The sequence below is a fragment of the Odontomachus brunneus genome, unplaced genomic scaffold, assembly GCF_010583005.1.
Source record: "Odontomachus brunneus isolate Ranch 3 - 2012 unplaced genomic scaffold, Obru_v1 Obru_scaffold_038, whole genome shotgun sequence".
NCBI lineage: Eukaryota > Metazoa > Arthropoda > Insecta > Hymenoptera > Formicidae > Odontomachus > Odontomachus brunneus.
Window position 1 is genome coordinate 1,637,158 of NW_022639488.1, and position 12,087 is coordinate 1,649,244.

General features: G+C 34.8%; 1 protein-coding gene across 3 annotated transcripts in view; it reads left to right on the forward strand.

Moving 5' to 3' along the window:
- Positions 1-12,087, forward strand: part of LOC116843998 — a 186,596-nt gene that overhangs the window by 101,313 nt on the left and 73,196 nt on the right. Inside the window, exons 1-2 of one of the 3 annotated variants that reach the window (XM_032815031.1) lie at positions 8,901-9,804; positions 9,940-9,947. The exons of 1 other annotated variant lie outside the window; for it this stretch is intronic. The gene's annotated coding sequence lies outside the window, so the exon portion shown is untranslated. Of the gene's footprint in view, positions 1-8,900; positions 9,805-9,939; positions 9,948-12,087 lie in introns of those variants that run through there. One more of the 3 variants, XM_032815030.1, reaches the window with a different exon arrangement.

A 12,087-nucleotide genomic window follows, 5' to 3' on the forward strand; every position in this document is an offset into this window, starting at 1 on the left:
TCTCTCTCTCTCTCTCTCTCTCTCTCTCTCTCTCTCTCTCTCTTTGCAGGAGAGACGCCACTGAATCTCGCTCAAAGTTCAGAGGTGCACGCGCGACCCCGGGGCAAAGGTATCGAGTGAAGTATCTGCATGCACCTGAAACTCTCGGCGAAGGTCTCGCCGGGCCGACCTCTTCATCGTCGAACACTGTTCTGTGTGGAGTTGCGCTTGGGCTCGGGTTAATGATTGTTATTTCTGGAGAACACGCAACGCTCCACAAAATCAGTCTCCAAATTCGGACGCGATCCCAGTTATAAGAAAGACATAATAGCGAAATACGAATTCCGAGACAGTACCCCGAAATGCATATTTCCTGAATATTATTGCTCTGGAGAACCATTACCTTGAAAACCGTATACACAGTGTTCATGTTTACTCTTTTGGGTGCACTCTTAGTGTATTCTAGAAAATAGATACTAACTATTCAAGAAAATAGATACTAGATATAGATTTTCATGATTGTCACGATATGAGACAATAGATAAACTTTGCAATATTTTTAATTTTATTTATAAAATAAATATACTGTATTGAACTAATCATTACACATTTTTTCAGCGTACGCAACATTCCATTAACACTGTTCTATTCCATAGCATATTGATATTTCAAATTTTCGGACAAACACATTATATTATAAATATTCATATTTCATGACTGTCGGTTACTTAAAGAAATTACGACTTCTCGAACAATCAACATGATGCCATGATATATAAATATTTATAATATAATCACCAAAAATTTCAAATGTTGTCACTACGCTGCACTGAGAAAAAATATTTGATATTTATAATTATAATGACATGGAGAAATAATTATTATAAATTATAGTCAAGAAAAGTATTCTTTTTTATTAAATCATGCTATGATGTTGGTGATAATAATTTTGTGTGCATGTTACTATTACTATTTTCATGTTAGAACAATTAAAAAATATAGTTTGAGCTGAGAATAACTATAATTTTAGTTAGATCAATCATTTTTTTCTCTCAATATAGGACATAAACCAATATTAATGAAATTTCATGGCATAATTTTTTTGTTATATTAATGCAGCAATATATTTATTATTTTCACATTACATTTTGGGTGACAACATTTTAGGTGAGAACATTTTCGACAAATGTTGATAATCTTTTTCGTATTTCTATTTTATGTCATTCTATATAATAGATAGGAATGCCACATATGAATCACTCATAAAAGATACAAATCGACTATCCAAATAGGAATAAACAAATAATCCAATCTTAAGTCAGACTTGATCTAGTGCTACAGAAGGCTTGGGCCAGACCTGATAGTCAGACTTGGCCTAAGCTTGACTGAAATCTAAAATGATAATCTCGAGCGCATCTCAAGGACCAAGCTTTGTATGAACTATCATAAGAAATGCCACCTTGTAAAGTTCTCAAATCGATTTTCACGATTATCATCACGTGAGACAAACAATAATAGGAACTTTACATTTTTTTAATTACATTTATGAAGCAAATATCGAATTAATTATTAAACTATATTGAGTGAATTATTAAATTAACGTCATACAATAGTATAATTTTGTTTTTATATATTAGTGCAACAACAAGTTTACTAAAAGTAACAGTGCCAGAAGAAAGCGTAGCCAGAAAAAAGTTTCGGGGGGGGCTTTTTATTTTTGACAAGCAAAAAAAGGTCATTCGAAAAAATTTGTCTCACACTTAGCGTAATCCAGAAAATTAATTTTGGGGGGAGGTTATAGCCCTCTCAGCCTCCCCACTGGCTACGCCTACAAAAGTAACGCTTAGATGTTTGTATTCCTTTTCGCACAACAAATTATTTTTCACAAATTTTGATCATTTTTTATATTTCTTTTCATGTTTCTATTTCATCACTCTATAATAAAATATAAGTGTCATATGATAAATATAAGTGATAATCAAGTGATAAATATAGTCATAAATAAGTGTCATATGAACTATCATAAGGGATGATTTACAAGTCAACTGGTAAAGTTGCTGCCAAATTAGCGTTCACCTGTCTATCTGAGCGGGGAGAGCTGTGTGCGAAGAACTCAACGGTTCCCCCGGCCACTGGGAGCTACGATCACTGACGACGTCAACGTCGTCGACTGGCTGAATGAATGAACGAAGCCGGGGCATTAATCCCGAACTCCGAGCGCCGCGACACTCCGAGTCGTTGGAACGGTATCGGCCGTTCTCATTAACCGGCACGCAAGCATTAATCGTCACGCGTCGTCTTGTTACTAATAGAACAGCTCGCATTACGATCGGCCGCAGCCATTGATATGCACCTGGCGGTGTTAAGAGCACTCGCCAATACAAGAGAACAAGACAATGGCTGGCGGCGTGTGTGACCCTGTTCCGTGATCCCTGGACGAAAATGCGCGTCACGTGCGCCCGGACATGGTCTGCCAGCGCGTCCGAAAGATCGGTGATTCGAGTCAATAGTCTGTGGATACTAATAAGATCGCCGCGAGATAATCTGACCTTAAGGATGGATGAGGAAGGCGCCGATACTTTTTCTCGTGCGAAAATGTTCCTTCTGTAACATTAAGATGAATGGAAAATCGAGATAAATTCACGATTGCTGTGGGAGAGGAAAGGCAGGAATCGAAGATCCCTTGGACCCGTATTAATAGTCATTACTAAAAACCTCTCTTAAATGAGATACTCAGATTTAAGTTTAAAGTTAGATAAAAGTTGAATTTAAATTTTCAATTGATTCGTGACTGCAAATATAATGTTACATAAGTTATATAATTCCATTGAAAAAAACTTGAATCTAATTCTAAATAACAATCCAAGTATCTCATATGAAACAAACCTCAAATAACGACTATTAAGGCTCCTGGCACCTCGCATTGTCGATCTTTTTTTAATGATATCAGAAGCGAGAAAATGTATGCTAAAAATTCTTGCAAAATACGTTAAAAAAATACGTTAAAATAAAAATATATATCCATAAATTAACACTTGCAATCGATTAAACAAATTTGTAAGATATTCCATGCATTCCTCTTTTACTCTAACAATCAATAATTTATTGTAAATTAACCTGAATAAAAATAGGCGATTAAATAGGTTAAGAAGATGAATTATATGTCACGTTATAATTTACGACAAATTATTGATTGTTAGAGCAAAAGGGGAGTGAATATCTTACAAATTTGCTTAATCAATTGCAAGTGTTACTTTATAGATATATATTTTTATTTTAACGTATTTTGCAAGAATTTTTAGCATGCATTTTCTTGCTTCTGACGTCACTAATCCAGACTTTCACGATGAGTACACAAGAATCTTAAAGTAAAAAATACATAATACATAAAAAATGTGATATCATGTAAATTATATGATACAACTGAAAAACTTAAATCTAACTTTAAATTCAGATAGGAGTATCCATACATAACAAGTTTCAAGTAACGACTACTAATACTGGCTTTAAGTATGCGCAACGCTCGCTTATTATACATTCAGCTTCATAATAATAAAGTCTTAAGGTTTAATACGGAGAAAATATTGTAATTAAAATTACATTTAAATTATTTTTTTTCATAAATATTTTCTGTAAAGCTGGATTATAGCAAAATTGTAACATAAATTAGTATAATAAATTTGATGATCCACCGAATATACGATATAATAAAACACTCAAATAATTACAATAATTTTTAAAAAGATAAATGTGTATAACGTTTTTAAATAAATACATAAAAATTTTGATTATAATTCTACATGTAATCCTACATTACAAAAAATTTTTTATAATCATAACTACAATATTTTCTCCATGTAGATCAAAGCTAATTAATCTTGTTAATCATTTGCATCATATTCTGATGTGTATGTAAATACTCTAAGATTGTTAACGTGCGTTATCGTTAATTTCTGTTCTACATGGCCAAAGAAAAATTGGTTAATAATTTAATAATTATCTAGATATTCATTTCGACAGTTTAATCTCTATCATAATATATCGTATTATATTATTGAATTAATCCATAAGTTTGTGTGGATTTTTAACTAGTTGACATTCACATATTGATATTAGAAGAAAAGTTTTATATATTTTTATATATTTTTTTATAGTTTTGGCCATATATATACGCTTTGATAACTGATATTTCAGAACATATTTTGTAATGTAAATGGTAATGTTTAAAGAAGTCCAGTTGTCTTTGTTACGGTTTGAACATGGAAAGTAGTAATAAGTTTTCCCGGTGCATTATGCTTTTATACTTCCATAAAAATTGTTAGAGTTGGTTAGAATATTTTATCTCACCCACTGTATTCACCCAACATTACTCCTTCCGATTATCATCTATTTCGCTCATTACAGAACTCTCTTAATGGTATAAACTTTGCTTCTTTAAAAGACGTGAAAAATCACTTAGGACTTCTTCGCTGAAAAAGCACAAGAGTTTTATGAAAGGGAAATTATGAAATTACGTGAAAAATAGCAAAAAAATATTGTTGAATAAAATAGTGCATATATTATTGATTAAAATTGTTTTTAACAAGAATAAAATACATTTTAATTGTATTTAAAAATCCACACGAACTTATAGGTCAACCCAATATATTCAGATACGATGACAATGATTAGAAAAATTACTGCGTCCAATAAATATTAAGGCTTTATTGAAGCTTCATTACGCGTTACATTCGATGTATCGTAGACTATCGGTAATTATGTAATCGATATTGCCAAGTATTTTCGCAATATAACATGTGAATGTTATGTCACAATTAAATCAATTGCGCTTTAACTTACACTTCGCATTAAGAAAAAAATGTTTGGTATTTATAACTATAATCAGATAAAGATATAACTACCATAAATGTCAAGATATGTATATACAGGATGTCTCAGAAGAACGTTCGAAGCTGTCGTAAAAGCGTACTACGGATAAAGGTGAATGTAAAAATCCTATACTATTTTGCGATATTCATAATAATTATCAAGATATTAATTAAAGAAGATTCGTGAATAATCACGCAAAATATGGTAGATATACTGTAATAGCGACCAGGGTTGGGAAGTAACTTGTTACTTGTAACGAAGTTACAGTTACAGTTACATTTTTTCAGTAACTGTAACTTAACTTAATTACTAATTTTTAGTAACTTGTAACTTTTTTAACAGTTACTTTAATAGTTACTTGGGAAACATAAAATAAAATTAAATATAAAATAAAATAAAACATACAATAAAATAACAAAATAAAATTAAAATTATATAGTAATCGTATATTAATTTAATAATCCAAATAGCACAGAGAATTCAAAAAGAATTAAAAAAGAATCCAGTCGTATGTCATCAATTCTGAGTTCATTTTCAGATGCAAAAAGAATTCTTCAGAGTTTAATTTAAAACTTAAAATGTAAGATTTTTATATTTACAATAATAATTTATAATCATTTCAAGAAAATAACTTAAAAGTAACGACTCGTTACTTTTTGAATAACTATAACTGCAACGAGTTACTTTTCATAGCTAGTAACTTGTAACTGTAACTAGTTACATTTTCAACAAAAGGAACTGTAACTGTAACTAGTTATTTTTAAAAAGTAACTTTCCCAACCCTGATGGCGATATATACCGTCATGTGCTTGTATCTCAAATTGAACAAAACAACTGAATAAAAGGCCTCTATCTTTTTGCTAATAACTTGGTAGATTTTTAGTTATTAATTAGATATTAATATATTATCATTAATATATTATCGCGAGCGATCATCTGTCAATCTTCTTTAATTAATAAAAATCTACAAAGTTATTAGAAAAATAGTAAAGGATTTTTTTGTTCAGCTTGATCTAATGTACAAACACACGCTGGCAGACGTCGCCACTACAGCTCATCTACCAAATTTCGCATCATCTTTCACAAAACTTCCTTAATTAATATCTCAATAATTATTGCGAATATCACAAAACGGTATAGGACTTTTATGTTTACCTCAATCCGTACTATGTCTCCACGAGTTCTTTAAAAATTCCTGGGACACCCTGTACATATAGACATTGAATTCTAATTACTATAAATATATGATAAAGAAAAATTTTTTTATATTAAGTTCTTATATTATTTTATTATTATTTTTATTGAATACTAAAGTTAGTAGTACTAATCTTATATGCATGCTATTACTATTATTTTCGTATTAAAATAATCAAAAAATATGGTTGAGGCCAAAAATAATTCTATAATTTTAGTTAGATCAACCATTTTTTTCTCTCAGTGCGGGGTCGCGCACGCTCGTGATCACACGTAGTGCGCGAGAGACGTTCGGAACACCTCGCCGTAGGCATTCCACTTCCAGAGACAACGGTGACTAGATAGCAAAGAGAGAAGTACTGCCTTTTAGGGCAGTTAAGTGCACAACGACGACTACAACGACGAGCTTCGGCTCGTACTCCTCGTCTCGTCGCATCTCGTTCCGCCTGTGGCATCGTCTCGGATCGGATCGACCGTCGCATTTTGCCCTGCCTCTTACACGACACAAACGCGCTTATGCCGACGATCCCGGCGACCCCGATCCTTCTTAGAACGCGTGAACTGGCGAGGGACTGCACCGGGTTTTTAGCGCGATCGGGAAAACGGAAAATGTTCCCTTTTTTCGTTAGTCGCGAGAACACTTTACCATGAGCAGCAACGCTAACCACTTGAGTTAGCTAATACTGACTCTACGATTCCCTTATTAATTTTTAGTACTGTCTAAAATATATAATCGAGGAGAGATGAGCAAGATAGAAAGATACTATATACATAAAAATAAGAAAAGGGGAAAGGTATGCAGAAAATAGACGTGTCAAACGCGATGGCACAGCTGCAACGGTGATGAGGAGACTGAGGGTGACAAACACATCTCAATTATCAAATAATGAACAGTCTTCTAATTTTCTAATCCCGGTAGGTTATACTGAATCACGAAAAATTGCAATTGACAGAAACAAATGACGTTACCTAGATAGACAGATATATGTAAATTTGGCAGCAACTTTACTACTCTACTATTTGTAAAAGTTGTGTCCCTTATGAGTGATTCATAGGATATTCATATTTGTTTCACGTAGAATGACGAAATAAAATAAAAGAGAATAAGAAAAAATTACTAAAATTTATTCTAAATATTAAAGGCCGATTTTTCCAACTTCTTGATGTAAGTGAACTAATAGTTAAATCATATGTATGTCTTTAAATTAGACAGACAGGTATATGATTTAACTGTTAATTAGTTTACCAAGAAAAATCGATCCTAAATTATATAAATGTAATGTATAAATAATGTATAAATGTAATAATATAAAAATGTAATATGAAAATTTGAATGTAATTTTTTGTTGATTTCCTGCTGTGATTTGTTGTAATAATAAATTTATATTATTGTATAATATGAATTTAATGATTAATTCAATACACAGTATGTTTGCTTCATAAATGCAACTTAAAAATATATCTCAAAGTTTGCTCAAAACAATATATATATCATGTAATATAAAGTATAAAAATCTGAATGTAACTTTTAATGAATTTGTTATTGCATCATATATCAATAAGTGTACATTATTGTATAATGTAAATTTAATAATTACTTTAATATACACAATACACATTTAATACACATATATTTGCCTCATAAATGTACTTAAAAAATGTAATTAAAAAATTGTATACGGAGAAAATTTTATATATATTTTTTTTATATAAATTCTTTTTTATTTTTCTATGTTTTTAGTAGTATAAAAATATACCAGTAATGTCTATATTTTGTTGGAACATAGCAAATTTCGTTAGAAACATAGCAGATTTTTCAATAGCACATTTCAATGTTCCTGAAATATAAATAGCACATATGAGATGAAAGGATAGCCAATTACTGCAGAATGTTAGTCTATTCCTCGGCTATAAACTTCTCTAATAATTTTTACCATAAAATCCTCTCTGTGCAGAGTTTCCATCATCGATTGACTCACGTCGTAATAATCGTGAAAATTTATCCAGCTTATGAAATGCCGCTTCGACCAATGAGAAATCCCGTTGATGGATGGACATTCAGACATCTGCGTCCGCTTCTGGAGTAGGACAAACCTCGAAGAAGTCGAAGTGAAACGCGTCGCGCTAGAAGAGAGGGTGAGCTTTTAGTCGATCCACGGGGCGAGGGGAGTCTCAGGGAGGCTCACAGAGGTAGGGAAAAAATAGATGAAGAGAAAAGTAAAGAAAAAAATAATAGAATAGAAACAAAAATGCGCAAATGGCACGTATCGGCGGCGTACACTCGTATGACCTAACAACATCACGCGTCCGCGAAGGCACGCCCTTGATCGACGAGAATTCCCGCGACGCGCGCGGGACCGCGATCGATCGATTTCGAAGGGATTCGAAGAATGCCGACGAAACGACAGTGGCGGCGGTGACGGTGGCGTAGTTTTCGGTAAATGTGTCGAAGCCCGTCGAGAGACGCGGAGCGATGTCGTTGCCCTCTTCTCCTCGGTCTTCAGCTCGGTTATCCGACGGACTGACTCGCCGCCACCGCCGCCACCACCGCCGCCACCGCCGCCGCCACCGTCATCGTCCAGATCTCCAACTCTTTCTTTCTTTCTTTCTCTCGCACGAGGATATCTCTTCCCGTTTCTTTTTCGCTCTCTTACGTTGCTCTGCCACCACCGCCGCCGCCGCCGCCGCCGCCGCCGTCGCTGCTTCTGCCGCTACCTCTGCCGCTATGGGTACATACTATCCCTGTCCCCTCCGCGAGACCATCCTCTTATTCCCACTCCTCCTGCGGAGCACCTGTCGTGCCAGGGAGTTCGGCGCGTTAGGGGCGCTCGACTGAGGTAAGTAGACGGTGGGTTATCAGTCGGCACAACATCTTCGTCGCGAGCGGAAACGCGAGCCCCGAAGTGCGGTAACGCATTCTCTCTCTCACGGTGTAAGACGAACACAGGACAGGCCGGAAGTGGAAACGCGCGTTGAACGTTAACTCTCCCTCTCTGTCTCCCTTGCTCTCTCAATCAAGCTCGCATTCTCTCTCTCGGTGAATGTACCTTGCGCTGTAACCCGCTATCTCTATCGCGAATCTTTTCAAATTTGATTCAGACACTTGCGAGGAACGCTCTCTGTTTCTCTCGGGTCACCTCTTTCTCGCATATTTCTCGGAGAAAATAGCCGCGGAGGAGTAAAGACTGTCAGTGCGATCTACCGATTTTACAAATCTAGGGTAACAGATCCCGTTTCTCTTCGCTTTCTTTGCTTTTTCGTTTTCATTTTATACGCGCCGAGTCACATCAGTCATTAGCGCACACCGGCGAGATATCGATACACGTCGGCGTAATCCACGACGAGACGTCCCGGTAAGTTGCAGACGCACGATGACCGCGACCGCGACCGCGCCAAGGTAAACGCTAGCAAGGAGGTCACGACGCCGGTGAATTGTGTTAAGTGCGCCAAGCAACTTATCCGTTGAAGTGGCTCGCGAGATATCTCCTCGCCCGTTGGTGTACACTCGACGGTAAACGACACGCGCGCGCTTGCGGCGGCGGTGTAGCGTCTAACGGTCGATATATCGACGCGACATTGTGCGCGAAAACCGCCGGAAACAAGAAGAGGGCAAGGAAACGAGCCCGCGGTAATAAGACCCGTTCGGGAAAAGACGAGGGGACGAAGTAATAAGGCGATAAGGAGACTGCCGGGATGCTGCACGAGGAGCCGTTGAGCTCCAGCTAACACGTGGCGATTACGCACACACTCCGCAGTCGCGAGGTGAGCCTTCCGTCGTGCGGTCTGTTACTACTATTGCTACTACTGCCGCTGCTACTACTACTATCATTACCTGAGAAATTGTATTATTATATGTGGATATGATATTTATTTTCTTTTTTTCCTTTCTTTTTACAGAATGTACGGTAAGTACCAATGCCTGGACATGTACACTGAGAAAAAAATACTTGAAACTTTGCGGGATATAAAGTTCCTTTTTCTGGGAAATATAAAGTTTATTTCTGTGAAATAAACTTTATGTAAGTGAAGTTTTTATTTATGTAAATAAAGTTTATATATCACAAAAGAATTTTTTACCAAATTTTTTACCAAAAAAAATTTCAAGTATTCTTTTTTCAGTATAGCTAACCCTGCATATTATTATCTTTTTAGTCTTTAAACTCGAGTATTTAAACTTTCAATACAGAATATATCTATATATTAGACATGTATATATGTATATTCTATGTTGAAAATTTAAATATATTCATGTTTAAAAATCAAAACAATAAAAGTGCCCAGAATATGTAAGTGTCTACACACAGAAAAATATTGTTCTATTGTGAAGAAAAGCGATTACAGCCAGTTCACTTTTTTCTTTTTAAATAATAAAGAGTATTTTATCTATGAACAGTATTTTCTTAATAATAGTATTAAAATATATTCATCAGAAGCTTTAAGAAAACTCATATTATTGTGTATTCAAAAAAGAATGTATTCTCTTCACAAAAATATCTTTATAAAACTTTATCAAAAAAACATTGGTTCGACTTTATGCAATAAACAAATCGAAATTTTGTTTTAATTTAATATTCTTAATTGAAATACTAAATTTACTAGGATTCAGAATGTATTGTGAATAAGTTTCATGTTTATAATAATGACAATAATAATATTTATATAATAATATAATAATACTGTAAAACATAATATTACGATGAACTTATTCTTGAACAGATATTCAATAGTTCTTAGGTTCATTTAGTTTCCAAGTAGATTTACGGATATATAAATTTATACTTGAAACAAGTAACATTTATTTAAAATGTAGTATGTATTTTTCTGTGTGCACATACACATACAACACAAGCATTGGTATTTTTCCCTTACAAAGTATTTGTGCATGCGTATTTCTATCTTTTTCTATATTAAACACACCTAAAAAAAAGCTTAATAACGCCAACAGAAGGATTCTCTACTGGAAAATATATAACCTGTATTAATAGTTGTTACTTGAAATTTATTTCACATGTAATATATCTGAATTTAAAGTAAGATTTGAGTTTATCACTTGAATCATATAATATATTCGACATTATATTGCTTTTCTATTGAAAAAGTCGCATCTAACTCCAAATTTAAATATAAACCTCACCTAAGGCAAATATCAAATAATTGATACTTAAATACTGATAAATAGATAAAATAAGTATAATAAATATTGATAAAGATTGACTATTAACATGGCTGTATGAGGTGGATCATGCCAACGTGTGATTTTCTGATTGATTTACTTCATTTTTATAGACTATTGTGTCAACCGCGCGCGCTTCAGATGATAATTAAGTTGACCATACGAGCAGCAATTCAGTAATGGTTCTCCGCGGTACACGTGCTTCCCACGCTGGCGGCGAGCAGTCTTGGCAACTGAATGCTAATAGAACCCGGTTAAAGAATAGCTAATAAGGACGAATCTAAAATTGATTGTCTGACTAATGACGCACTTATGTCATAACGGAACAGTTCCGTTACGATATACACAGATTGGAATTAAAGTAACTAATGTTACTCGTGGAGAATTGCGAAACTTACATAAATAGAGAAAGAAGGATAACGCGTCAAAGACATCGTGACATCTTTTTCGACTTCCTAAGGTTAATCGGGATCAACGTTAATCCACGTAAATGCAAATGACCGTATACCATCGTTGTGTACGCTTCGCCTGGCATGGTATAATAGAGTGAACGCGTTCTCTTTCTCTTTCACATACGCACATACGCACATACGCACACATGCACACGTGACAGTACAAATTATTCGCGATCATGCGTGATCTGCTTACCGATGTGGACGCGTGCGAATAGAATGACCGTGCCGAAACAACCAGGCGGATAAGGTTCTTATATGAGGAAATTTGGAGGGGAGGGAATGTGTGGTCGGTCGACAGGCAAGAAGGCCTCACCAAATTTTCGTACCGCTGGTCCAGGCGCAATGTGCTTGAGATCCACACGTACTTACGGACCACATCTCTCTCTCTCTCTCTCTCTCTCTCTCTCTCTCTCTCTC